This window comes from Primulina tabacum, chromosome 5, assembly GCF_025594145.1.
Source record: "Primulina tabacum isolate GXHZ01 chromosome 5, ASM2559414v2, whole genome shotgun sequence".
Lineage (NCBI taxonomy): Eukaryota > Viridiplantae > Streptophyta > Magnoliopsida > Lamiales > Gesneriaceae > Primulina > Primulina tabacum.
Genome location: NC_134554.1, coordinates 33,223,947 through 33,250,466, shown reverse-complemented (window position 1 = coordinate 33,250,466; position 26,520 = coordinate 33,223,947). Strand labels below are relative to the sequence as shown.

The following is a 26,520-nucleotide window of genomic DNA, read 5'->3' as shown; positions in this document are numbered from 1 at the left end:
AGAAACACACAATAGTGGATTCAGTTTTCATTTTGGGTGACTGAGAATGTATAATATTTGGACAGACCGTTTTGATGTAGACAGATTAAATCAGTTATGATAGAATTTGTATTGAAATGTTGGCAGGAATTGTTCTGAAATGTCTGAATCGCCAATAAATGAAGATAGAAAGATAGAAATCAAAAGAGTTATTACAAAATTGGTATATTTCTGACTAGACATGGAGAGTATATTTCGATGAATTTCGTAATGAGACCACTGCAATACTCTCTAGATTGTGATATGATATGATTGTGATTGACAGATTGTTCAATCTATATCTAGTAATTGTACAAGATGACGTACACACATGACCAGATGACAAAGATCGATGTCAAAGAAATAGTCAGATTGACCAGAATGTTGAAATAGATTATATCAGATTGTGAATTTTGATTGAGTTTGTAATTGTGGCAGAACATACCAAGAACTCATTCATATATTATCCACTGACTGATAGATAGCCAGAGTGTACTATCAAGATATTAGAAGATATCCAGGGAGCTGCAGTGCTGGATGCTGGCACTAGTTGATATGACAGAGTGTCGATGTGTGAATCATTGTACGATAATAGTTATCAGATTACCAGATGGATAATGAGATAGTTACCGACAACACATTGTACAGTAAGTACTGCAGATTTCTTTGATATAAGAATAATATCTCGGAGATACCTGAAATAGAAGCTGATACGGTCGAGATATGACAAAGAAAATGTAGTTAATTCAGAAGAGAATGAAGATAGTTCAGACCAAACAGACTTAATATGCCAACGCCGGATGGTGACGATTGGTATTTGGGGCCGAAGATTTAATATATCCTTGAATAGGATAAACAGATTTGGTAACAGATGATGGTATTGATTTATTATGAACTATTGATTGGTATATACGGATGTTGTATAACCAATATTGCGAGATTGATTTTGTCAAAATATTTCGAGTGGTACTATGATATTATACTGCTTGAATTATTATTCCAGTTTGGAATCAGAGTGAAATTAAGATTATTCTATTGTTGGAAACACAGTAAGATTGGCAGCAGGTCAACGAGACTATTTGAAAGACAAAATCTGATATGAGATTAAGATTTCAGAATGGATTCATTAAGATGAATTTCTGATTTAAACTCTGTATACATTCCTTTTGATATGTCTGAATTGATTGCTTGCTTGCGAGTTCGAGGACGAACTCAGATCTAAGAGGGGGAGAAATGTAAGGCCCGAGATTTTATTACTGTGATCTAAGATTAATCTGAAATGATTTATTTAATAATTGAGATGATTATAGACGGAACGGATCAGACCGGGAGAGCCGAAAGAAGATTTGACATGAGGTGCAAGGAAGAGTCCCCGCGCACATGCGCGAGGAAGACAGAACCATGCGCGCACATGCGCGGCTTGAATGCGCGCACATGCGCAGAACGTCCAGAGAGTTCGGCGCACATGCGCGGCTTGAATGCGCGCATATACGCAGAACGTCCAGAGGGTTCGGCGCACATGCGCGGCGGAAGGCGCGCATGTGCGCGAGTGAAGGGATGTGCGAGACAGAACATCTCGCGCATATGCGCGAGAAGATAAATGCGGAAGGTGCCGGGCCGAACCTCCGGCGCATTTGCGCGGTTTTGTGCGCGCATATGCGCGCGGCATGCAGAATGGAAAAATGCCACTTGGTCTGTAGTATGCAACGTGTGTATATATAGATATGTAAGAAACAAGCATTCATCCGTAAGAATGAAAGAAGGAAAAGTCGAGAGAATCTTAAGAAAGCTCCAAGTTCCTTACGTGTGAAATTTGAGTGTTACGCAAAATCCGCTCGTCCGATTTTAGATCCGACTTCAGTACTGTATTCCTATCAACGCAGGCTACAACTGGACGTAAGTTTTGTTACGTATAGACATGATTTGAATTTATGATATTGTCAGAATTGAATATGAATCAGATATGGTTTATCTGCCACAGTAGACATTGTATAATTGAAGTCAGATTAAAGAATAACCTGTTTATGAAATTGTTACGATTTTCGTAGTGGATTTGATTGAGATTTGATATTAGAGTTGTGTTGTTACTTATTTTAAGTGTACCGATATTGAGATCATGAATTGTACTGATACTGATTATGAATTTTGATATTATATCTGTGATGTTGAGATTGACGGGGATATCGAGATCGTAATGTTATGCCGTCGAAACATCAGTTGATTTAGAGTGATCAGATTCAGTAATGATTTCGATGATATCGTTGATATGAATTAGATTGTACCTTGTTCAGATATGGATCAGATTATATACTGATTTGAGTATTGATCAGAACAGGTTTTGAATCGAATTATATACTGATATTGTATTTATGTGATTGTCATTGCCAGACTGGGTATGGATATATTGGAATACAAAACTTCGTCTTCGTCAGACCGGGAAGACAAAGGTATAATTCATGTTTTGTTTGGGGAAGACACATTGATACAGACAGGGCCGAAGTCTAGGAATAAGACGTACAGTCACCCCGATTGGGAGGGTAGGTGACAGACAGTGACGTCTTATTCACACCGGGATCCCTAGAGTTAGAGTTGAGTTGAGTCAAGATATGAATTGAATTGAGTTGCATGCTTATTTTTGTTTGGTTTCAGAGATTATGGAACCCATTGTTACTGCAGCATGCTTATTTTGATTTAGTTTCATAGACTCTGAAACCTATTGCTATTTATTTTATGCATGATAGTATGCTTTATGATTTATATTGTGTATATACATGTCTACCATGTTTTATACTGGGATTTATTCTCACCGGAGTATTCGGCTGTTGTCTTGTTTTGTATGTGTGCATGGCAACAGGTGGGACAGGATCGGGGTCAAAAAGATGATGAGAGAAGACGAGTTTAGAGTGGTGATTCCGGACTTATTGTAGACTTGGTTTAATACTTGAAATTTAGTAGTTGAACCTTAGACTAGTTTGAATAATTGTTGTACATTATTGTACTTATATACTGAGATGTATATTAGTTACATTCCATTACGCCACGCACTTGTGTTTTCAAAGAAAAATTTTTAGACCCTGTTTAGTTTAATTGATAATTAAATCCCAAAAATGATTAAGAAGATGATTAGCGTCCGGGTCCCCACAAAGTGTCCCATCAAACCACCCCCATGTGCCTCCCTAACAAGTAATTCACGAATCGATGATTTAGGGATGCACAACATATCTTCTCTAAACAAGAACCCATGATGCAAATAAAATTTATCATGTGGACCATGCATACATGTTTCAAATACATCCTTAAAATCCTCATCTAGTACATACAACTCTTTCACATGCTCAAACCCCAAAATTTTAAATTCCAAGGTAGAGATTAGTACGTACCTCCGTGATAGTGCGTCAGCTACTACATTTTCCTTACCTTGTTTGTACTTGATGATGTAGGGGAATGTTTCAATGAATGCTACCCACTTGGCATGCCGTTTGTTCAACTTCTGTTGACCCTTAAGGTGCTTTAGAGACTCGTGATCCGTATGAATCACAAACTCCTTAGGTCTCAAGTAGTGCTGCCACGTCTCTAGGGTCCTCACAAGTGAACACTTCCACAAATTAAAAGTTACATTTCCCTCATAGAAGTCATACTTCTATTTTTCCTTACGCTTATAAACTCCTTAAATAAGCCGTTCAACACATTGAACTATTTTACTTCTCAACGGGATCTAAAAAGCTAGTACTTGTGTGGCCCTCCTCAATGATTCATTGATACAACTAGCCGTGGGTTCATATCTCCATGTGATTCGGACTAAACATGTCCTTATACGAGCATACCCCAATTGCTCCATTCTTAATTATCAACTCCTTGATAACAAGAATGTCAGAACTCAAGTCTGATAGTACCTAACCAATCATGTTAAACGCCTAGCAGCATCGCTTACATGTTTCCCTAGGTATCAAATGATAGTGCCTGCAAGAACCATTCAATTATGGTTAGCGTACAGTACGGTCCCTTCAACTCATATATCCCGACCGATTCGACAACCATTGGTATATCGGGAGTTGTCAATGAATCGATATTATGTGTCATGTCGTAGTTGTATCGATGGTGTAATCTATGAAACCCCTTTCATAATTACCACCATACTATGATCAGAGATTTCATACTACACATACATGAGAACACATAGGATATCCATACCCGAAGGTAAGTGGTGAATCCCCGACTACAATTGTCACACCCTCACTCTATACTTAGCATAATTACCATAATCAAAATAAGGTTTGAATGATATAACTATAGTATGAAGCAAATCAAACAAGAGGCATCACTTTGACGGTTTATAAAAATTTTGGCATGATGTCCCTATATTTTGTATACACCAAAAACTCAAGCAATACTATTCATACACACTTATAAACATATTCTCATATACAAAAATACTTTGTATCATCATCCATCACATGGAACTTGTTTCAAACCCTAACATAAAATTTACTACAATACATATGCGGAAGCTATACAATACGATGTCCCGGTTCTTGTTGAGGTAAGGCACGTCACAAGCATCGATTGGCGAACTGGCATCCTACGTCTCTTCACTACTTGATCCTGTAATACATGAGTTATGTGAGTTTATAAAACTCAAAAAGTTGGCACTTGTACGTATCAATATGCATCGAAGGAACATACATATCAAGTCGTGACAACAATGAATCTTTAAACCATGTCATATCATAGCATATATTCATGTTCATTTTTGTACTTGAGCCTCATTAGTTGACATGTACTACTGTGCTTGCTTTATTATATAGCTACTACTATTTTGGACGTCAGGGAGCAACCTTTGGCAACCCCACGCTCCATGAACATATATTGGCCAATAGCTTTGGTGGACTTAAAACCACCCATGATGTCAACAAGCTCCTTATCATGTAAAAATCTGTCCTTTTCCTTTCATGTTCATGTTCATGTTCATGTTCATAACATAGCACACATCATCAATATTCATGAGTTTCTTACATATTTAATACATAACAATGGAATATGGTGCTAAGTTTTCATCAATAATATACTAACAATGTACATATAGCAATAATCAATGGGAAGTGTTTGAAATCATAATATTACTCATGTATTACTGTGGGGACCCGGACGCTAATCATCTTCTTAATCATCTTTGGGATTTAATTATCAATTAAACTAAATAGGGTCTAAAATTTTTTCTTTTAAAACACAAGTGCGGAGCGTAATGGAATGTAACTAATATACATCTCAACTACTAAACTTCAAGTATTAAACCAAGTCTACAATAATTCCGGAATCACCACTCTAAACTCGTCTTCTCTCATCATCTTCTTGTCCCCGATCCTGTCCCACCTGTTGTCATGCACACATACAAAACAAGACAACAGCCAGATACTCCGGTGAGAATAAATCCCAGTATAAAACATGGTAGACATGCATATACAAAATATAAATCCTAAAGCATATTATCATGCATAAAATCAATAACAATAGGTTTCATAGTCTATGAAACCAAATCAAAATAAACATGCAGTAACAATGGGTTCCATAATCTCTGAAACCAAAATAAAATAAGCATGCAACTCAAATCAATTCATATCTTGACTCGACTCGACTCTAACTCTAGGGATCCCGGTGTGAATAAGACGTCACTATCTGTCACCTACCCTCCCAATCGAGCTGACGGTATGTTTTATTCCTAGACTTCGGTCGTGTCTGTATCGAATGTCTACAATCGGAGGAAATTTGCTCCTATGCGTCGATACCACCGAACATCTAGAAATTTGGCAAATCTGCCAATGACTCTTCTATCTTAAATGCTTGAATATAAATCTATAAACAAAGCATAATCATAACAAAATATAAACAACAATCTAGTATGTGATTTTGTTGGGAAACTCAAATTGAATCTCATTTGAGTTGTGTCTTCCCAAAACAAAACATGAATTATACCTTTTTCTTCCCGGTCTGACGAAGACGAAGTCTTGTATTCCGATCTGTCCATACCCAGTCTGGCAATGAAAATCGCATAAATACAATATCAGTATATAATTCGATTCAAAACCTGTTCTGATCAATACTCAAATCAGTATATAATCTGATCCATATCTGAACAAGGTACAATCTGATTCATATCAACGATATCATCGAAATCATTACTGAATCTGATCACTCTAAATCAATTGATGTTTTGACGGCATAACAATTCAGTTTCGATATCCCCGTCAATCTTAACATCACAGATATAATATCAGAATTCATAATCAGTTTCAGTACAATTCATAATCTCAATATCGGTATACTAAAAATCAGTAACAACACAACTCTGATATCAAATCTCAATCAAATCCACTCCTAAAATCATAACAATTTCATAAATAGTCTATTCTTTAATCTGACTTCAGTTATACAATGCCTACTGTAGCAGAAACACCATATCTGATTCATATTCAATTCTGACAATATCATAAATTCAAATCATGTTTAAATGTAACAAAACTTATGTCCAGTTGTAGCCTGCGTTGATAGGAACACAGTACTGAAGTCGAATTTAAAATCGGACGGGCGGATTTTGTGAAATCTTGATTTAGAATTTCACGAAGAAATTCCTCAAAAGTTTTTCTTCGATTCTTCCTTTTCTTTCTGAATTAGGCTTGTCTTATATATATATATATATATATATATATATATATATATATATATATACACGTTGCATGATAACCTAAGTGTCACTTTTCTATGATGCATGCCGCGCGCATATGCGCGTACAAAGCCGCGCATATGCGCCGGATGTTCTGCCCGGCACTTCTGCATTTCTGCCTCTCGCGCATATGCGCGTATCTACTCGCGCATATGCGCCGAAGATTTTGGCCATATCGCGTATGTGCGCGTATCTACTCGCGCATATGCGCCGTAGGTTCTGGACATGTGCGCGCATTCAAATCGCGCATGTGCGCGCATGGTTCTGTCTTCTTCGTGCATGTGCGCCCAACTACGTCGCGCATGTGCGCAAATCCTATTCTTCACACATAATGTCAAATCTTCTTTCGGCTCTTCCTATCTGATCCATTCCGTCTATAATCATATTAATTATCACCAAATCATTTCTGATTACGGTAATCAAATTCTCGGGCCTTACAATTACTTCAAGAACATGCCAACTTACTGTCCAAGCTTAAGAACACTGGTTTGAGACGGTGTTCCTCGCTCCTACACTGTCAAATACATCAATAAACCCATCACTATGTATATACTAGGTGAAAATCACTCCTCTACATGTGGAACAACTAAAAGAGAACTTGTGATGGAGAATAAACTTCTAACTTCAAAATGATGAAGAAGAAAGAAGAGATTAGCATTTGGAGGAAGATTTATTGGTGTCTTTCGAGTTTTGCTGTGGAAAAGGGGTTGTGGAATGGTAAATAAGGTCAAGGAAGTCGAATATTATCTTCTTATATGCAAGGAGGCGCTCGGGCGGTCATAAATTACCGCTCGAGCGCGACACTTTCTGTCCGAAACCAAAAATACAGAACCATTGGAGCTCTGGCGGAAATTTCTTACCACTCGGGCGCCACTCTGCCACAGCCACCTCAAAGATCGCTTCAGAAACGGCTCTTCCGTTCATAATCTGAAAAAATGGTAAACAGGAAAGTTGTAGCTCTATGTCTTGGCTTGAATCTCCTACTGGTTCCATGTCATTTGGAGGTCTGAGTAAAATGTTATGCCCATTCTCCCAACATGTGTCATTGTAGGAGTGACGAAACACACGACCCACTTCGGGGCGCTTTTGGCTTGTCTTCCACAATGATTTGGACAAAACTCAAAACATTTAATTGTAATAGCCAAGCCTGGTGAATGGTACGGTTTATGATTTCGTATGATCATTGACTATTTGGTTAAGTTTTAGTATAGTTTTGATGTTAAGAGTTGTGATTTATGGTTTATAGTATTGTTTATATAAGTGTTGTGTAGTTGTGTTTTGTAGCATTGTTGCGATTTAATTCATGGTAATTATTATATTGAGCCAATTGGTATGAGGCCAATTGGGTTGGTTAGACTATATATAGAGGTGAAACTTTCTTGTTGGGAGTGTTGCCGAATTACGAGGAGAAGCAGCGTTGCGATTCGATTTTTGTTGCATAGAGTTTATTGTTGGCTACAGAGGAGAATGCACCCGCATTGGAAAAGGCACCGCACCTGCGGTGGTGGGACGGAAGCAAGACCGCACCTGCGGTATAAACGGCACCGCACCCGCGGTCGATGCTTCCAGATTTGTGATGTTTTCCAGTAAGCTCAGCGCACCCGCGGTAATAATGTTAGCGCACCTGCGGTCGTGAACAGTAGAAGCGTGTTTTCGAGATTTAAGTGATATAAATCATGAGTTGGTCCACTTTTCTCTCATTTTCACCCCTTCTTCTCGATTTCTTCAGCAAAGTGACCTAGGGTTTCTTCATTTCTTTATTCCTTTCTTTTTTTCTAGCCTATTGTTGAATTATTGAAGTTAGAACAAGGTTATCTTGGGTTCAAGAAGCTAAGGTAAGCTTGTGGCTTTGTTTATTCTTGGATTATGATGATTGAGAAATCATGGGTTTGTTGATTATATTGGTTTTATGGTGTTAATGTTATGGGTTCGTGTTTATTGAGTTGTTGATGATGCAATACATGGTTTATTGTTGTATATTGTGTATCAAGAGATTAGATTCAAGGTTTCAATTGGTTGTAAGTGGAATTCATTTCCTTGTGCTCACATGATAATATATGTATTGTGTTTCAATGGTTTTAACATGTTATTCCCTTCCATTTGATTCATGCTATGTATTAATACACTTTGTTGTATATTAGAGGCATTTTATGTCTCAATTGTGAAAAAGGGAATACAAAAGAAAGAGTATGCAAAGTGTTTGATGAAATGCCAAAGAGAGAGTTCAAATGATTTATTGGATTAATAGATACATAGTCAGAGATTGCATGCAATTAGTTGATCAACGACCATAGGCTTATATCCCAACAGAGTATCGATTCATATCGATGGGATATAGGTACAGAGACAGAGATACTATTTAGATATCAATTCATCAGAAAAAAGAGAAATACCATCGTTATTGTTATTCATGCTATGATATTTATGTTCCAGAGTTGATGGTATTTAATGTTTTTAAAGTTATGATTTTCAGAGTATGCTATGTATTTATTGCTATTGATTCAAAAGATCGGGACAACAACGATTCTTTGTTCGACATTAAATTGAGGGCGCGATTCGATTTTAATCGTGTTTGCTTTTTTTCGTACAAAGATTCACATCATTTGGTATCAGAGCTTTGGCTCATTGAATTCAAGTTTACCCTTCGTTTTATTATCAGATCTAAATTTTCTTTCGTTCCGCTTTCAGATCTGATTTGTTCTATTATTCTTCGTCGTTCGTGAATCTGTGATACACTCCCGATCGGGGTGGTGGCATGTTCTTATTCACGGACTTTGGCTCTTTCCATATCGAACACCAGTAATAGAAGAAACTCCAATTCTATCTACTCCGATATAGCCAAACGTCCGGTGTCTTGACCTAACCGTCACAGACTTCGGCATTTTCACCAATATCCTATCCTGTGACAATGTGCAATGTGCCGGTGACGATTCCATCACTATCCGGCACTACTGTCACAAGATTACTCATCACAATTAGGCGTATCCGCTTAATGACTCAGTACATAAATCAATAAATCAAAGGTATTAACCTCATACAATTGCAAATATCCATGCAATAAAGTAAAGTATGTGATTTTGGGAAACTCAAGTCAATCGGACTCGAGTTGTACAATCCCACATTAACATAAATTTATACCTTTGTCTTCGCGGTCTGACGAAGTCGAAGTCTCGAAGTCAAACCTGTCCATATCAATCTGAAATACAATATCGCATAGGCACAATCTCAATATGCAACTCAATTCAAAATCTATTCTGATCAATACTCAAATCAAACATAATCTGATCAATATCGAATCAAGATACAATCTAATCCATATAAATTTACTTATTTTCGACGGTATAACAATACAGTCTCGATAACAAGGTCAATCTCAACATCACAGATATAATACCCGAATTCATAATCAATATCGGTACAATTTATAATCAATAACAATACAGTTCTGATATCGAATCTCAATCAAATCAACTTCGAAAATCATAACAAATACATACACAGTCTGTTCTTCAATCTGACTTCAATTATACGATGTCTATTATATCAGAAACACCATATATGATTCATATTCAATTCTGACAATATCATAATTTCAAACGATACCAGAATTCAATGAAACTTACGTCCCGTTGTAGCTATCGTCGCTAGGAACACGGTACTGTACTCGGATTCGAAAACAGACGAACGGATTGCTCGCAACTTAAATTTCACCCGAAGCTTCCCTCGGTTTTCTTCCTTTGATTCTGAGATAAGAATGGCTTGTACATATATATATATATATCTACACGTTGCATGAGAAGGCTAGGTGGCGTGCTCTTTGCGCTGCACGTGTCGCGCATATGCGCGACCTGTCTTGGCGCATTTGCGCGAGACCATAGGTCTCGGCGCGTCGTTCACACGGTAGCTCGCGCATATGCGCGCCCCATCGTCGCGCTTATGCGCGAGACCTACAGTCTCGTGCAATGCAAGTCGCGCATATGCGCGCCTCCTTCCGGCGCATATGCGCCAACTTCTCTGGACATTTCGCGCATGTGCGCGGCTCACGTCGCGCATGTGCGCGCAATGTTCTGTTCCAGTTCCTTGGCTAGTGGACACCTCGCGCATATGCGCGCCCTCACGCCGCGTATATGCGCGGGGTCTTCTGCCAAATCCGCGCATGTGTACGCACCAGATCGCGCATGTGCGCGGATGGCATCTCCCTCGCACATATTTCGCGTCTTTTCTTGTCTTTTCCGGTCTGATTCATTACGTCTATAATCACATCAATTAATCACTAAATCGTTTCAAATTAACAGGATAAATTTCTCGGGCCTTACACTTAGTCTCCTCCGAATTGCTTCTGTAAGCTGAACGATTTGGCAATACACTTCCGGGTACCAAATCAATTTGATGCTCAATCCCCCTCAATGGTGGTAGTCCTTGAGGTAGCTCCTCCGGAACTACATCTTCAAATTCCTGCAAAAGTGAAACAACAATGCTCGGAAGGGATCCGGCTATATCACTTGTGTTAAAGAGAATCTCTTTGTAAAGAATCAACAAAAGTGGATCATGTGTGTGCAACAATTGTTTCAACTCACTCTTTTGGACCATGTATGTTTTCTTTTTGACCTCTTTCCTCTCATTTTTTTTCCCTCATTTTTCTTTTGTATGGCTATCTCACTTATTCTTTTAGCCATTTCATTTTTGTTTTCAAAGGCCATCTCACTTTTTAATTCACTCTTTTTTCCGGACTCATCTCTCTTGTTTTTTTTCAATTGGTCCTCCAACACTTACTTTGGGGACAAATGAAGTAAAACGATAGGTTCTTTCTTGAGTACAAAAGAATATTTATTTCTAAACCCATCATGTGTCACTTGCCTATCATATTGCTATGGTCTCCCTAACAAAATATGACAAGCATGCATTGGTACCACATCACACAACACCTCATCAATATACTTTCCAATCGAAAACGGAACCAAAACTTGTTTGTTTACTTTCACTTCAGCACAGCCATTCAACCACTGTAGCCTATATGGTTGAGAATGTTTCAAAGTAGGCAAGCTCAATTTTTCCACCATCTCAAGACTAGCAACATTGGTACAACTCCCTCCATCTATAATAATGTTGCAAACTTTGCCACTGACAAAACATCTAGTATGGAACAAGTTTTCCCGCTGATTAGTCTCCTCTTCTTTGACTTGGGCACTCATGATACGCTTAGTCACTAACGCCTCACCCACAACTGCCTCATATCCCTCATCAGGATCTTCTAATGCAGGCATCTCATCTTCATCCTCTCCATCATCTCCCTCACTATGAGATTTATACTCCCCATAAGTACACAACACCATCACTCTTTTATTGGGACATTGGCTAGCAATATGGCCAACTCCTTGACACCTAAAACATTTAATATCTCTAGAACGATTAATAGTAGTTTCAGGTTTACCTTGCACTCCTTTCTTAGGCGCCTCCAGTTTAATGTCAACTTTGGGCTTGAGCTCTACCTTGCCTTCTTCACGTTTAACAACATTGGAACGCCAAGGTGTTGATGTATTCCCAGCTTGGGTGGTACGGTCAACTCCTCTCCTCTTGAGTTGTTGCTCTACTTTTATCGCCATCTGCACCATTTAATCTAGATCCAAGTAGTGTCTAAGCTCCACTTGGTCTTGAATTTCCTTGTTCAAACCACACAGAAAACGAGCCATAGTAGCCTCACTATCCTTCTCTATGTTTGCTCTAATCATGACTACTTCCAACTCTTTATAGTAGTCCTCAACATTCTTCACACCCTGTCTCAAAGTTTGTTACTTTTTAAACATTTCTCTATAGCAGTGATTTGGTACAAACCTCTTCCTCATTACGCTTTTCATCTCAGCCCAAGTTTCTATAGGCCTCTCATTGCATCTTCTCTTAGTGGTCACTAATTGATCCCACCAAATAAGTGCATAATCAACAAATTCAACCACGGCCAACCTAACCTTTTTGAGTTCAGAATACTGGTGACAATCAAAAACAAATTCAACCCGCTTTTCCCATTCTAAATAGGCCTCTGGGTCTGACTTACCATGGAACGACGGAATTTTCATCTTAATACTAGCTATGTTACTATCTTCCTTATTCCCATCATCGTACCTACCTCGTACGGCTTCTCTTCTTCCCCTACCAAATCCTCTATCCGCTTCTACCCCAATTCTCATTTTGACTCTCCTCTTCTCCTTCCAAATCATAATCATCCTCTTCTTCTTCCACTCTACCCAAACCTTTAGGCTTAGATATATTTTCACTCGTACTAACCTCAAGCCTATCCAACCTCTCATATAAAGGATCCAACTCGGCCCTCATCATTCTACTAAAATGCCCAAATAACTCCTCCATTTGAACCTTAGACAACCCCTGATTCGAACTCTCTCCTACCTCCCTCTCCATTTTACTTTCAGATTTTGTACCTGCAAGAAAATGTTAGTAGAAATAAAAGATGTTCCTCAGCCAAATTCTCACAATCACTCCAAAGAAATAACACTCGCACTCAAATATTTTCACTCGAATGTGATAGTTCTCTCAAAGATGTGATCAATCTTTATAATTTTTTTTTTATCAAACTAACAAGATTTAACTTGTGAACACTTGCAACTGTCTCACTTGGATTGCACAAGCCAAGTGATACGAATCCTCGTACGAATGAAAAGCAAACACGATTATTTAAATCGAGCCCTCAATTCAATAACGAACAAGAATCGATTGTGTTGTCCCGATCTATTGAAACAAGTAACGATTTGTGATATTCACCTCTAAGCGATTATAACTTAGCAACAAATATCAACGATAATAACAATTGAATTTCAAACGAACCTTCAAAGAACTTGTTTTGACAATACGTGCGAAAAACAATTGACAAATGCCACAAAGATACAATCTTTGATAAGTTTGATTTGTGTTGAAGATCAAAGCAAAATGCCTTGAATATTGAGAGAAATCTCCAATAAGATGTTTAAAGTCTGAATGATTCGTTCCTTCATTGATACAATGCATTATATAAACAATAAAATACAAGAAAAGTTGTGTGAAAATGCTTAATAAAAGCAGATAACAATTTTGACACAGAAGGGCGCGCGGTAGCGCAAGAACTCGCACGGATGCGCGCAGGTTCCTGCACAAGGCAGTCTCCGGCGCGCAGTAGCACTGGTTGTGGCACCATGGCGCGCGCCTAGCACGCGCGGCCACGCAGGAAGCCGCGCGAGGGCGCGGCGCTCTCGGTTTTATGCGCCCGGGTGCGCGGAATCATGCGCTGTGGCGCGTGTGCTGCTGTCCTCATGGTTCTTTATCACTTGAATAACATTCCAAATACTTCCATCGTTGTGCCCATGTTCACCAAGCTTCTCTAATTTATACACCCAACTTGTAGGACTTCCTTGATAGCTTTTCATGAGTCCTTGAAGTGTTTCATTAAACTTCTTACTACGCGTCCCCTAGTTATATGTCCTTCGGGCAACTCCAACAACTCCCATGCCTTCTTTGGTGCTTGGCCAACCATGTTTGCATAACTAATTGCAAATGTTCTCGATGCTCCTCTACAGTTCGTGAGTAGATGAGAATATCATCTATAAACACAATCACGAACTTGTCTAGAAATGGCTCGAAAATTCTATTCATTAAATCCATAAAAGCTGCTGGTGCATTTGTTAGTCCAAATGGCATTACAAGAAATTCATAATGCCTGTACCTGGTTCGGAAGGCAGTCTTTGATATATCATCTGATTTTACATTTAATTGATGATAGCCTGATCGTAAATCAATCTTCGAAAAGATAGCAGCTCCTTGTAATTGATCAAACAAATCATCAATTCTGGGGAGTGGATATTTGTTTTTAATTGTCACTTTGTTCAACTCCCGATAATCAATACATAAACGAAGAGTACCGTTTTCTTTTTCACAAACAAAACAGGTGCACCTCACGGTGAAAAGCTCGGTCTAATAAACCCTTTATCAAGCAACTCCTGTAATTGTTCTTTCAATTCTTTCATTTTTGTAGGAGCTAATCGATAAGGAGCTTTTGAGATCGGATGAGTTCCTATCACAACATCAATTACAAATTCGATCTCTCTTTTTGGGGGTAAGCCTGTTACATCATCAGGAAATACTTCTGGAAATTCACAAACAACATCTGTATCTTTCAATTCACGAACAGGTGGATCACTAGTTAACACAGATGCTGAATATCCTTGACACCCCTTCTGTAGTAATTTACAAACCTTCATACAAGAGATTATCCGAAGAGGTAAGGATATACCTGCACTTGCTACTGTGAATGGTTCAGCTCCTACTGGTGCAAACTTGATCATCTTTATGCCCCATTCAATAGTAACTCTGTACTTCGAGAGCCAATCCATTCCCAATATCACATCAAAATCGGTCATTTTCAAAACAATCAATTCAGCATACATCTGATGGCCTTGGACATATATTGGACACCCTCGCACAATCTGATCTGTCTGTAATTCTTGCCCGGAAGGTAAGGCTATGGCGAGTTGTGTCTCTGTTGTACTTGCTGTAATGCCCAGTCTCCTTACAAATGATTCCGAAATAAAGGAATGCGTGGCTCCTGAATCTAGTAAAACAATAGCAGTAATACAAGAAATCAAGAACATACCAGTGATCATCGATGTATCCGCATCCACTTCTTCTTTGGTCACCGAGAAAAGGCATCCCTGTACATTCTCAAAACTCCCTGGACAATTCTTGGCGAGATGCCCTGGCTTTTTGCAACGATAACAAACATTGAAACCTTCCATACATTCCCCGCCATGAAGTTTGCCACATTTAGGACAAGGTGGCATGTGGACCACCCATAGGCATCGTTACTCATAAGCTACTCCAGCCCATGCACTGGTGTTTGTACCTACCCAGGATCGAACGTAGCTCAATTGGTACCAGGATTGTGCTAAGTACCTATATATCCATGTGGTCTTAGGTTCGATCCTGGGGAGGTACAAACTCCAGTGCATGGGCTGGAGTAGCTTATGAGTAACGATGCCTATGCAAAGCCCGTGAGGGAAGAGTCTAAAGTTCGAGAGAGAGCCCATAGTCAGAGCCCAAGATCGGGATAGCCTTGGGTCGTTACAATAAAAGGCGCCTTTTATTGTAACGACCCATCACAGGCCCAGTGGACCGCCCATACGGCCCACTGCTCCGATCTTGGGCTCTGACTATGGGCTCTCTCTCGAACTTTAGACTCTTCCCTCACGGGCTTTGCATAGGCATCGTTACTCATAAGCTACTCCAGCCCATGCACTGGAGTTTGTACCTCCCCAGGATCGAACCTAAGACCACATGGATATATAGGTACTTAGCACAATCCTGGTACCAATTGAGCTACGTTCGATCCTGGGTAGGTACAAACACCAGTGCATGGGCTGGAGTAGTTTATGAGTAACGATGCCTATGGAAAGCACGTGAGGGAAGAGTCTAGAGTTCAAGAGAGAGCCCATAGTCAGAGCCCAAGATCGGGGCAGTGGGCCGTATGGGCGGTCCACTGGGCCTGTAACGGGTCGTTACATTTATGGACTTTGTTTTAGGGTTGCCTAGGACTATGAAGGGGAGGGATGCGATATTTGTTGTTGTTGATAGATTTTCTATACAACAATACAAAGGATAACACAGATCTGAAAACAGAAACGAAGGAATAACACAGATCTGATAACAGAACGAAATTTATGTTTTTCTTTTCTTATATATTTTTTTTATATAGAAAGATTTGACAATAAAAACGAAAGGATACCATAGATCTGAGAACAGAACAAAATTTTAGCCAGATCTGAAAATAACAACAACAACGATAACTTACTTGAATCAAACAGAACCAGAAGCTCTGATACCAAATGATACTAATCCTCGTACGAATGAAAGGCAAGCACGAATATAGAAATCGCACCCTCAATTCAATAACAAACAAGGAACGATTATGTTGTCCCGATCTTTTGAAAAAAGTAACGATTTTGTGATATTCACCTCTAAGCGATTATAACTTAGCAACAAATATCAACGATAAAACAATTGAATTTCAAACGAACCTTCAAAGAACTTGTTTTGACAATCCGTGCGAAGAACAATCGACAAACGCCACAAAGATGCAATCTTTGATAAGTTTGATTTTGATAAACACAAAGCACAAGCCTTGCAAATTGAGAGAAATCTCCAATAATTTGATATAAATCTTCAATGATCTCGTTCATCCCCCTTACAATACATTATATAAGCAATAAAAATAAGAAAAGTTGTGTGAAAAGGCTTAAATAAGATAACTAGCAACTTTGACACGGAAGTGCGCCAAAAGACCGCTGTTGCGGTGCTTGTTTGACCGCGGGTGCGGTGTAGCTTCGGCAATGGACCGCGGGTGCGCTAATGATTTGACCGCGGGTGCGGTGCAGCTTCGGGAAATTTTCTTAAATTTGATTATCATGGACCGCGGGTGCGGTCCCTGCTTTAGCGCGGGTGCGCTGGACCTTCGGCAATTGCACTTGAATAACATTCCAAAGACCTCCAATATTATTCCCATGATTTCCAACCTCTTCTAATTTAGTCATCCAATTTGTAGATCCTCCTTGGTAGTTCATCATGAGTCCTTGAAGTGCTTCTTTAAACTTCTTGCTACGTCCCCTCGTTATAGGTCCTTCGGTATATTCTTTGTTGAACTCCACCACTTGCTTGAATATGCTTGATTCATCATCTTTAATCACAATCAAGCTTGAAAGTCCAAAACAACTCCACTTAAATCTTCCCCCAAACATTTGCACACAGTGCCTAGCCAGATTCATATCAATCACATTCGAGTGAAAATATTTGAGTGCGAGTGTTATTTCTTTGGAGTGATTGTGAGAATTTGGGTGAGGAACATCTTTTATTTCTACTAACATTTTCTTGCAGGTACAAAATATGAAAGTAAAATGGAGAGGGAAGTAGGAGAAAGTTCGAACCAGGGGTTGTCTAAGGTCCAATGAAGGATTTATTTGGGCATTTTAGTAGAATGATGAGGGCCGAGTTTGATCCTTTATATGAGAGGTTGGATAGGCTTGAAGTTAGTACGAGTGAAAATAAATCTATGGCTAAAGGTTTGGGTAGAGTGGAAGAAGAAGAGGATGATTATGATTTGGAAGGAGAAGAGGAGAGTCAAAACGAGAATTGGGGTAGAAGCGTAAGAGGTAGAGGATTTGGTAGGGGAAGAAGAGAAGCCGTACGGGGTAGGTACGATGATGGGAATAAGGAAGATAGTAACATAGGTAGTATTAAGATGAAAATTCCGTCGTTCCATGGTAAGTCAGACCCAGAGGCTTATTAAGAATGGGAAAAGCGAGTTGAATTTGTTTTTGATTGTCACCAGTATTCTGAACTCAAAAAGGTTAGGTTGGCCGTGGTTGAATTTATTGATTATGCACTTATTTGGTGGGATCAATTAGTGACCACTAAGAGAATATGCAATGAAAGGCCTATAGAAACTTGGGCTGAGATGAAAAGCGTAATTAGGAAGATGTTTGTACCAAATCACTACTATAGAGAAATGTTTAAAAAGTTACAAACTTTGAGACAGGGTATGAAGAGTGTTGAGGACTACTATATAGAGTTGGAAGTAGTCATGATTGGAGCAAACATAGATGAGGATAGTGAGGCTACTATGGCTCGTTTTCTGTGGTTTGAACAGGGAAATTCAAGACCAAGTGGAGCTTAGACACTACTTGGATCTAGATGAAATGGTGCAGATGGCGATAAAAGTAGAGCAACAACTCAAGAAGAGAGGAGTTGGCCGTACCACCCAAGCTGGGAATACATCAACACCTTGGCGTTCCAATGTTGTTAAACGTGAAGAAGGCAAGGTAGTGGTCAAGCCCAAAGTTGACATTAAACTGGAGGCGCCTAAGCAAGGAGTGCAAGGTAAACCTGAAACTACTATTAATCGTTCTAGAGATAGTAAATGTTTTAGGTGTCAAGGAGTTGGCCATATTGCTAGCCAATGTCCCAATAAAAGAGTGATGGTGTTGAATACTACTTATGGGGAGTATGAATCTCATAGTGAGGGAGATGATGAAGATGAGATGCCTACATTAGAAGATCCTGATGAGGGATAGAGGCAGGGTTGGGTGAGGCGTTAGTGACTAGGCGTATCATGAATGCCCAAGTCAAAGAAAAGGAGACTAACCAGCGGGAAAACTTGTTCCATACTAGATGTTTTGTCATTGGCAAAGTTTGCAACATTATTATAGATGGAGGGAGTTGTACCAATGTTTCTAGTCTTGAGATGGTGGAAAAATTGAGCTTGCCTACTTTGAAACATCATCAACCATATAGGCTACAGTGGTTGAATGACTGTGCTGAAGTGAAAGTGAACAAACAAGTTTTGGTAGCGTTTTCGATTGGGAAGTATGTTGATGAGGTGTTGTGTGATGTGGTGCCAATGAATGCTTGTCATATTTTGTTAGGGAGACCATGGCAATATGATAGGCAAGTGACACATGATGGGTTTAGAAATAAATATTCTTTTGTAGTCAAGAAAGAACCCATTGTTTGACTTCTTTTGTCCCCAAAACAAGTGTTGGAGGACCAATTGAAAAAAAAGAAGAGAGATGAGGCCGGAAAAAAGAGTGAATTAAAAAGTGAGATGGCCTTTGAAAACAAAAATGAAATGGCTAAAAGAAAAAGTGAGATAGCCATACAAAAGAAAAATGAGGGAAAAGAAAATGAGAGGAAAGAGGTCAAAAAGAAAACATATATGAACCAAAAGAGTGAGTTGAAACAATTGTTGCACACACATGATCCACTTGTGTTGATTCTTTACAAAGAGATTCTCTTTAACACAAGTGATATAGCCGGATCCCTTCCGAGTATTGTTGTTTCACTTTTGCAGGAATTTGAAGATGTATTTCCGGAGGAGCTACCTCAAGGACTACCACCATTGAGGGGGAATTGAGCAATCCGGAGGAGACTAAGGAGCTACAATTACAGGTAAGTGAGTTGTTAGATAGAGATTTTGTGCGTGAGTCCATGTCATCCTGTGCTGTGCCTGTTTTACTTGTTCCTAAGAAAGATGGCTCATGGCGTATGTGTGTAGATTGTAGAGCAATCAATAACATAACCATTAAGTATAGGCATCCCATACCTAGACTAGATGATATGTTAGATGAATTGCATGGTGCTTGTATCTTTAGCAAAATTGATTTGAAGAGTGGTTATCATCAAATTAGAATAAGAAAAGGTGATGAGTGGAAAACTGCTTTTAAAATCAAATACGGGTTATATGAGTGGATGGTCATGCCCTTTGGCTTAACTAAAGCTCCTAGCACCTTTATGAGGTTAATGAATCATGTTTTGCGTCCAAACATAGGAAAGTTTGTTGTGGTTTATTTTAATGATATCCCAGTGTTTAGCAAAAAGTTGGATGAGCATGTTGAGCATTTGAGACTTGTACTGACAACACTTAGGGCTGAACATTTATATGCTAATCTTAAGAAATGTGATTTTTGTACAAGCAAACTTGTCTTTCTTGGTTTTGTGATAAGTTCACAGGGGATACAAGTGGATGAGGATAAGGTAAGTGCTATTCGAGATTGGCCAACGCCTGCTACTGTTGGTCAAGTTCGAAGCTTTTATGGTCTTGCAAGCTTCTATAGGAGGTTTGTAAAAGATTTTAGCACACTCGCTGCACCGATGACGGCGGTGATTAAGAAGAATGTTCCATTTCATTGGGGCGAGGAGCAAGAGAAGTCTTTTAATATTATTAAACAAAAATTAATTAATGCGCCTTTACTTGTTTTGTCTGATTTTTCTAATACTTTTTAAATTTAATGTGATGCTTCAGGTATAGGTATTGGTGGGATTTTGATGCAAGGAGGACGACCAGTGGCGTACTTTAGTGAGAAACTCAATGGAGCAGCACTGAATTATCCAACATATGACAAGGAGTTGTACGCGCTTGTGAGGACTTTGGAGATATGGCAACACTACTTGAGGCCTAAGGAGTTTGTGATCCATACCGATCATGAGTCTCTAAAAGTACCTTAGGGGACAACAGAAACTGAACAAGCGGCACGCCAAGTGGGTGGCATTCATAGGTTCATTTCCCTACATAATCAAATACAAACAAGGTAAGGATAATGTAGTGGCCGACGCACTATCACGGAGGTACGTATTAATCTCTACCTTGGAGTCGAAAATCTTTGGATTTGAGCATGTGAAAGAGTTGTATTTGTTGGATGAGGATTTTAAGGAGATATTTGAAACATGTATGCATGGTCCACATGACAAATTTTATTTGCATAATGGGTTTTTGTTTAGAGAAATAGATTGTGCATTCCTAAGTCATCAATTCGTGAGTTACTTGTGAGGGAGGCACATGGTGGTGGTTTGATGGGGCACTTTGGTGTGGCTAAAACTTAGAGTTGTTTGCATGAGCATTTTTATTGGCCACATATAAAACGTGATGTTGAGCGTGTTTGTGAAAAGTGCATTACTTGTAGACAAGCTAAATCTAGAATACAACCACATGAATTGTATACACCACTTCCAGTTCCTAGTGAATCTTGGATTGATATTTCTATGGATTTTGTTTTAGGTTTGTCGAGGATTAAGAAGGGGAGGGATTCAATATTTGTTGTTGTTGATAGATTCTTTAAGATGGCACATTTTATTGCTTGTCATAAAACCTTTGATGCATCAAACATTGCGGATTTGTTCTTCAAGGAAGTCGTTAGGTTGCATGGTATGCCTAGGACTATTGTATCTGATCGTGATGTTAAATTTTTAAGTTACTTTTGGAAACTTTGTGGGCTAAACTTGGCACAAAACTGTTGTTTTCTACTACATGTCATCCTCAAACGGATGGACAAACTGAAGTTATTAATAGGACTCTTGGAACACTTTTGCGTGCTATACTTAAAAAGAACTTGAAAAATTGGAAAGAATGTTTGTCATTTGTTGAGTTTGCGTATAATCGTAGCGTGCATTCTACTACAAATTATTCGCCATTTGAGATTGTTTATGGTTTTAACCCTTTAACTCCTTTGGGTTTGATGTCTTTGCCTGTGAGTGAAAGTTCAAACATGGATGGAAAGAAGAAGGCTGAATTTGTTAGGAGTTTGCATGAGAAGGTTAAGGCTAATATCGAGAAGAAGAATTTACAATACACGAATCAAGCCAACAAGGGAAAGAAAAAGATGGTTTTTGAAAAGGGAGATTGGGTGTGGTTGCACTTAAGGAAGGAATGATTTACAGAGAAGCGACGTTCGAAGCTCCTACCTAGGGGTGATGGACCATTTCAAGTGCTTGCAAGGATCAATGACAGTGCCTACAAACTAGACTTACCAGGTGAGTACAATGTCAGTTCTACTTTTAATGTTAGTGATCTTTCGTTGTTTGATGTAGGAGATGATCAAGATTTGAGGACAAATCCTTTTCAAGAAGGGGAGGATGATGCAAACGTAGTTGGTCAAGCACCAAAGAAGGCATGAGAGTCGTTGGAGTTGCCCGAAGGACCTACAACTAGGGGAGGTAGCAAGAAGTTTAAAGAAGCACTTCAAGTATTCGTGGTGAGCTACCAAGGAAGTTCAACAAATGGGGTGTCTAAATTAGAGGAGCTTGGGGAACATGGACACAATGATGAAAGTGTTTGGAATGTAATTCAAGTGTTAAATGATCATGAGGACAGCAGCAAGCGCGCACCCGCGCCAGAAGCGGCGCTGCCACGTGCATGAACCAGGAACAGGCGCGCCCCCGCGCCACAAGTGGCGCCGCCGCGCGCGCCCATGCGTGAGCCACCGCGCGGAAACCCGCGCCGGTGGCAGAACTTCGCGCGCCCCCCGCGCGTGATCTCGTGCCACGACGCGCCCTTCCGTGTCAAAATTGTTATCTACTTTTATTAAGCCTTTTCACACAACTTTTCTTGTATTTTATTGTTTATATAATACATTGTATCAATGAAGGAACGGATCATTCAGACTTTAAACATCTTATTGGAGATTTCTCTCAATATTAAAGCCATTTTGCTTTGATCTTCAACACAAATCAAACTTATCAAAGATTGTATCTTTGTGGCGTTTGTCGATTGTTTTTTCGCATGGATTGTCAAAACAAGTTCTTTGAAGGTTCGTTTGAAATTCGATTGTTTTTATCGTTGATATTTGTTGCTAAGTTATAATCGCTTAGAGGTGAATATCACAAATCGTTACTGATGCGAAACCTCGTACGAATGAGAAGCAAACACGATTATCGAAATCGCACCCTCGACTCAATAACAAACAAGGATCGATTTGTTGTCCCGATCTTTTGAAACAAGTAACGGTTTGTGATATTACCCTCTAAGTTATTAAAACATAGCAACAAATATCAACGATAAAACAACTGAATTTCAAACGAACCTTCAAAGATCTTGTTTTGACAATCCGAGCGAAAAACAATCGACAAACGCCACAAAGATGCAATCTTTGATAAGTTTAATTTGTGTTGAACAAAGCAAGATGCCTTGCAAATTTGTGAGAAACTCTTCAAAATATTTTTATCAATCTTCAATAATGATTTTCGTTCATAGTCCGTACAAGCATTAAATAGACAATAAAATATAATAAAAACAACATAAAGTAGTGTAAAAAGTCATAAAGAACTTGTCTAGCAAATTTGACACGGCACTGCGCGCGGTGGCGCATGAACTGGCGCAGCTGCGCGCATGGTTCTGCACCCGGACAGCACGGGGCGCGCGGTAGCGCCACTTCTGGTGCGGGCGCGGGCACTGGTGCGCGCGGGCGCGCCGCTTCTGGCGCTGGCGCGCGCGCTGTTCTGCTCTGAGCTAGCGCGCGCTGTTCTGCTCTGCGCTAGCGCGCGCTGCTGCACTGCTTCTGGCGTGCGCACAGTTCTGCCCATCTGCGCTAGCGCGTGCTGCTGCTTCTGCACATCTGCGCTAGCGCGTGCTGCTGCACTGCTTCTCTCGAGCCATTTTGCACTCATATGCTTAGTTGTTCTGGATTCCTTCATTATACTATTTGTTGAACTCCACAACTTGCTTGGATATGCTTGATTCATCATTATTGATCTTGAAGGTCCGAAACAACGACACTCTCTAAATCTCCTTCCAATCATTTGCACACGGTGCCTAGCCAGATTCATATCATACTCCCCTTCTTCAAAAAGATTTGTCCTCAAATCTTCGCTACCTACACAAAAACGAAGCAAATTAGTAATAACAAAATTTATATGACCAACATGCTTACCTTCAGGCTCAAGTTTGTAGGTGCTATCATTTACTCGCTTCATCAGAACTAGAAACCCCAACTTCACGGTCGCCTTCCATATGTATTCATCATCCTCAACCTACACCAATTGACAAGTGACATCAAATGATAAAATATCATTAACTATCACAAAGATCAGGTTTCTCCCCTTCTTAGACCTAGTTAACACACAAGTTAAATCCATACACGTGTACAACCATAGTCCACTAGGAATAAGATATAATTGATGCAACACATAAGAATCAAACTTATATGCCCTTTCCCCATATCCAATGCACCCTTGACTACACCACTTTACATACTTCTTCATATGCAACCATAGTAAAAATTCATGCATCCTATCTATGGCTCTAATTACTTCATAGCTATCACTCAAACAAATATCATGTGCCTCCATATCATGCAACAATTCATGCAATGAGTGTAGGAAGAAAAAATTATTCTTGTTAAACATGTTTTCATCATGAACAAAGAAACAGTCATGTTCATCCTTGCCCCCCTCAAAACCATCATCAAACAAGCATAAATCATGCAAATAGAACACCCTAAATATAGTATCCATGTAATCTTCACAATCATCACTAATCAAGTATAAATCATGGAAATAAGACACGTCACGTGTACTATCAATGCAATATCTTATCTCATCACAAAAATTTAAGTCTAATGCATATAGACCCTTGTAGCAAACAAATCCTACTAACTTAGTAACTCGTGGAAAATCAAAGTTCATAAAAAGTACATGCATTTCATCAATAGTCTCACATCCATAACAACCAAGGAATAAAGACAAACTGACACCCGGTCCTCTAACCACCAAACTTGCAACCCGTTCTACAAATTCTTGAAAACAAAGCAACAGAACTTTAAAGTAAGGAAGAAAGTCATACCTCATAGTTGTTGTGTTGGCAACTAAACTTACCTCATCGCGATGGTACTTGTATTCTCGAGGCTCGGACCCTTGGGTTCTCCCTTTAGTAAAACTCACTTGTCTCCTTGGTATGACAACCCCAAGAACCTGCAAATAAGAAATAGCAATGCTAGGAATTGAACCGGCTATATCATCACCATAACAATAAACCACTTTGTACAAAGGTACATGAAATGGTTTATGCAAGAATAAGCATCTCTTCATCTCACTCTTTTGGGCCATAAAGTTCTTTTTCTTTTTATTTTATTTGGCCTCTTTTTCTTGTTCTTTTCCTTTTTATTTTATTTGGCCTCTTTTTCTTGTTCTTTTCCTTTTATCTCATTCTTTTCTTCTCTTTTTATTTCTATGGTCATCTCACTCTTTTGTTCACTCATTCTTTTGACCATATCACATTTTTTTTCACTCATTTCAAGAAATTTCAATTGATTCTCAAGAACAACATTTGGATTCAATTGAACACATGAAATATTTTTTTCTTCAAATGTTTTGAGCAACAAATTTTCTTCTTGCCTACTCTCCTCCTCCTTAATAGACAAATCACACATTTCTTTTTCCCCACCTAATGATTCAGTCCTCACTGTATATTGTTCAACAACATTCATCTCACTAACTAGTGGCATAACATCATCCTCAACTCTATTAATCACCACCTCAAATTCATGTTCTTCTACAACCGCAACTTCATGTTCAAATTCTCCAACAATCTCAACCTCCACTTGAGATTTAAATTCAACCGACGACTCTACTACTGTCAGCTCCTTACGTTGACATTGGCTAGTATCATGCCCAAATTTTAAACACCAACAACATATAATATCAAAAGTACTAAAATTTGAGTTTTTACTTGTACCTTGATATTCATATTTGCTAGCTTTACATCTCGACTGCTCCCTTGGACTAGCAATGATTTTCTCTCCCTGGTTGCTATACCCACTACTCTCCTCACATCCCCTATCATCATCTCGATGAAAATACAACGATCTATTCCCTCCAAATCTTCTAAGTCGCCTATCCTCATCATGTTGCCTATCATCATCCCGATCCAAATACAATGATCTATTCCCTCCAAATCTTCTACGTCGCCTATCCTCATCATATTGCCTATCATGTATTTCCTCTTCTTCACTCCGCCTATACCTCTCAAGTAGTAGAGGCTTAAACTCCTTCTCCCATATTTTATCCAACCCTTCTAACATTGTTTGAAATTGACGATCTTCAACCATTATACCTGCAAGAAAAGGTTAGTATAAAACAATAAAAGATAAGTTTCCTCACCACGAATCCTCACTGATCACTCCAATGGAAATTCACTCGTCTCTCTTTTTTTTTTTCACTACAAAATACTCACCGGTCACTCCAAAGAAATAACGCTCGCACTCAAGTGTTTTCACTCAAATTTGATAGTTCTCTCTAAGATGTGCTCAAGCTTTGTACTAACAAGATTCAACTTGTGGACACTTGCAACTGTCTCACTTGGACTGCACAAAACAAAGAACGATAGAATAACACAGATTTGAAAACATAACAAAGGATAACTAACACAGATCTGAAAACAGAAACTTTGGAATAATACAGATCTGATAACAGAACGAAATTTATGTTTT

At 39.1% G+C, this 26,520-nt stretch overlaps 1 pseudogene; it reads right to left on the bottom strand.

The window, feature by feature from the left end:
- Positions 1–26,009, bottom strand: part of LOC142544337 (uncharacterized) — a 29,577-nt pseudogene extending 3,568 nt beyond the window's left edge.
- Between the last annotated feature and the right edge of the window lie 511 nt (positions 26,010–26,520).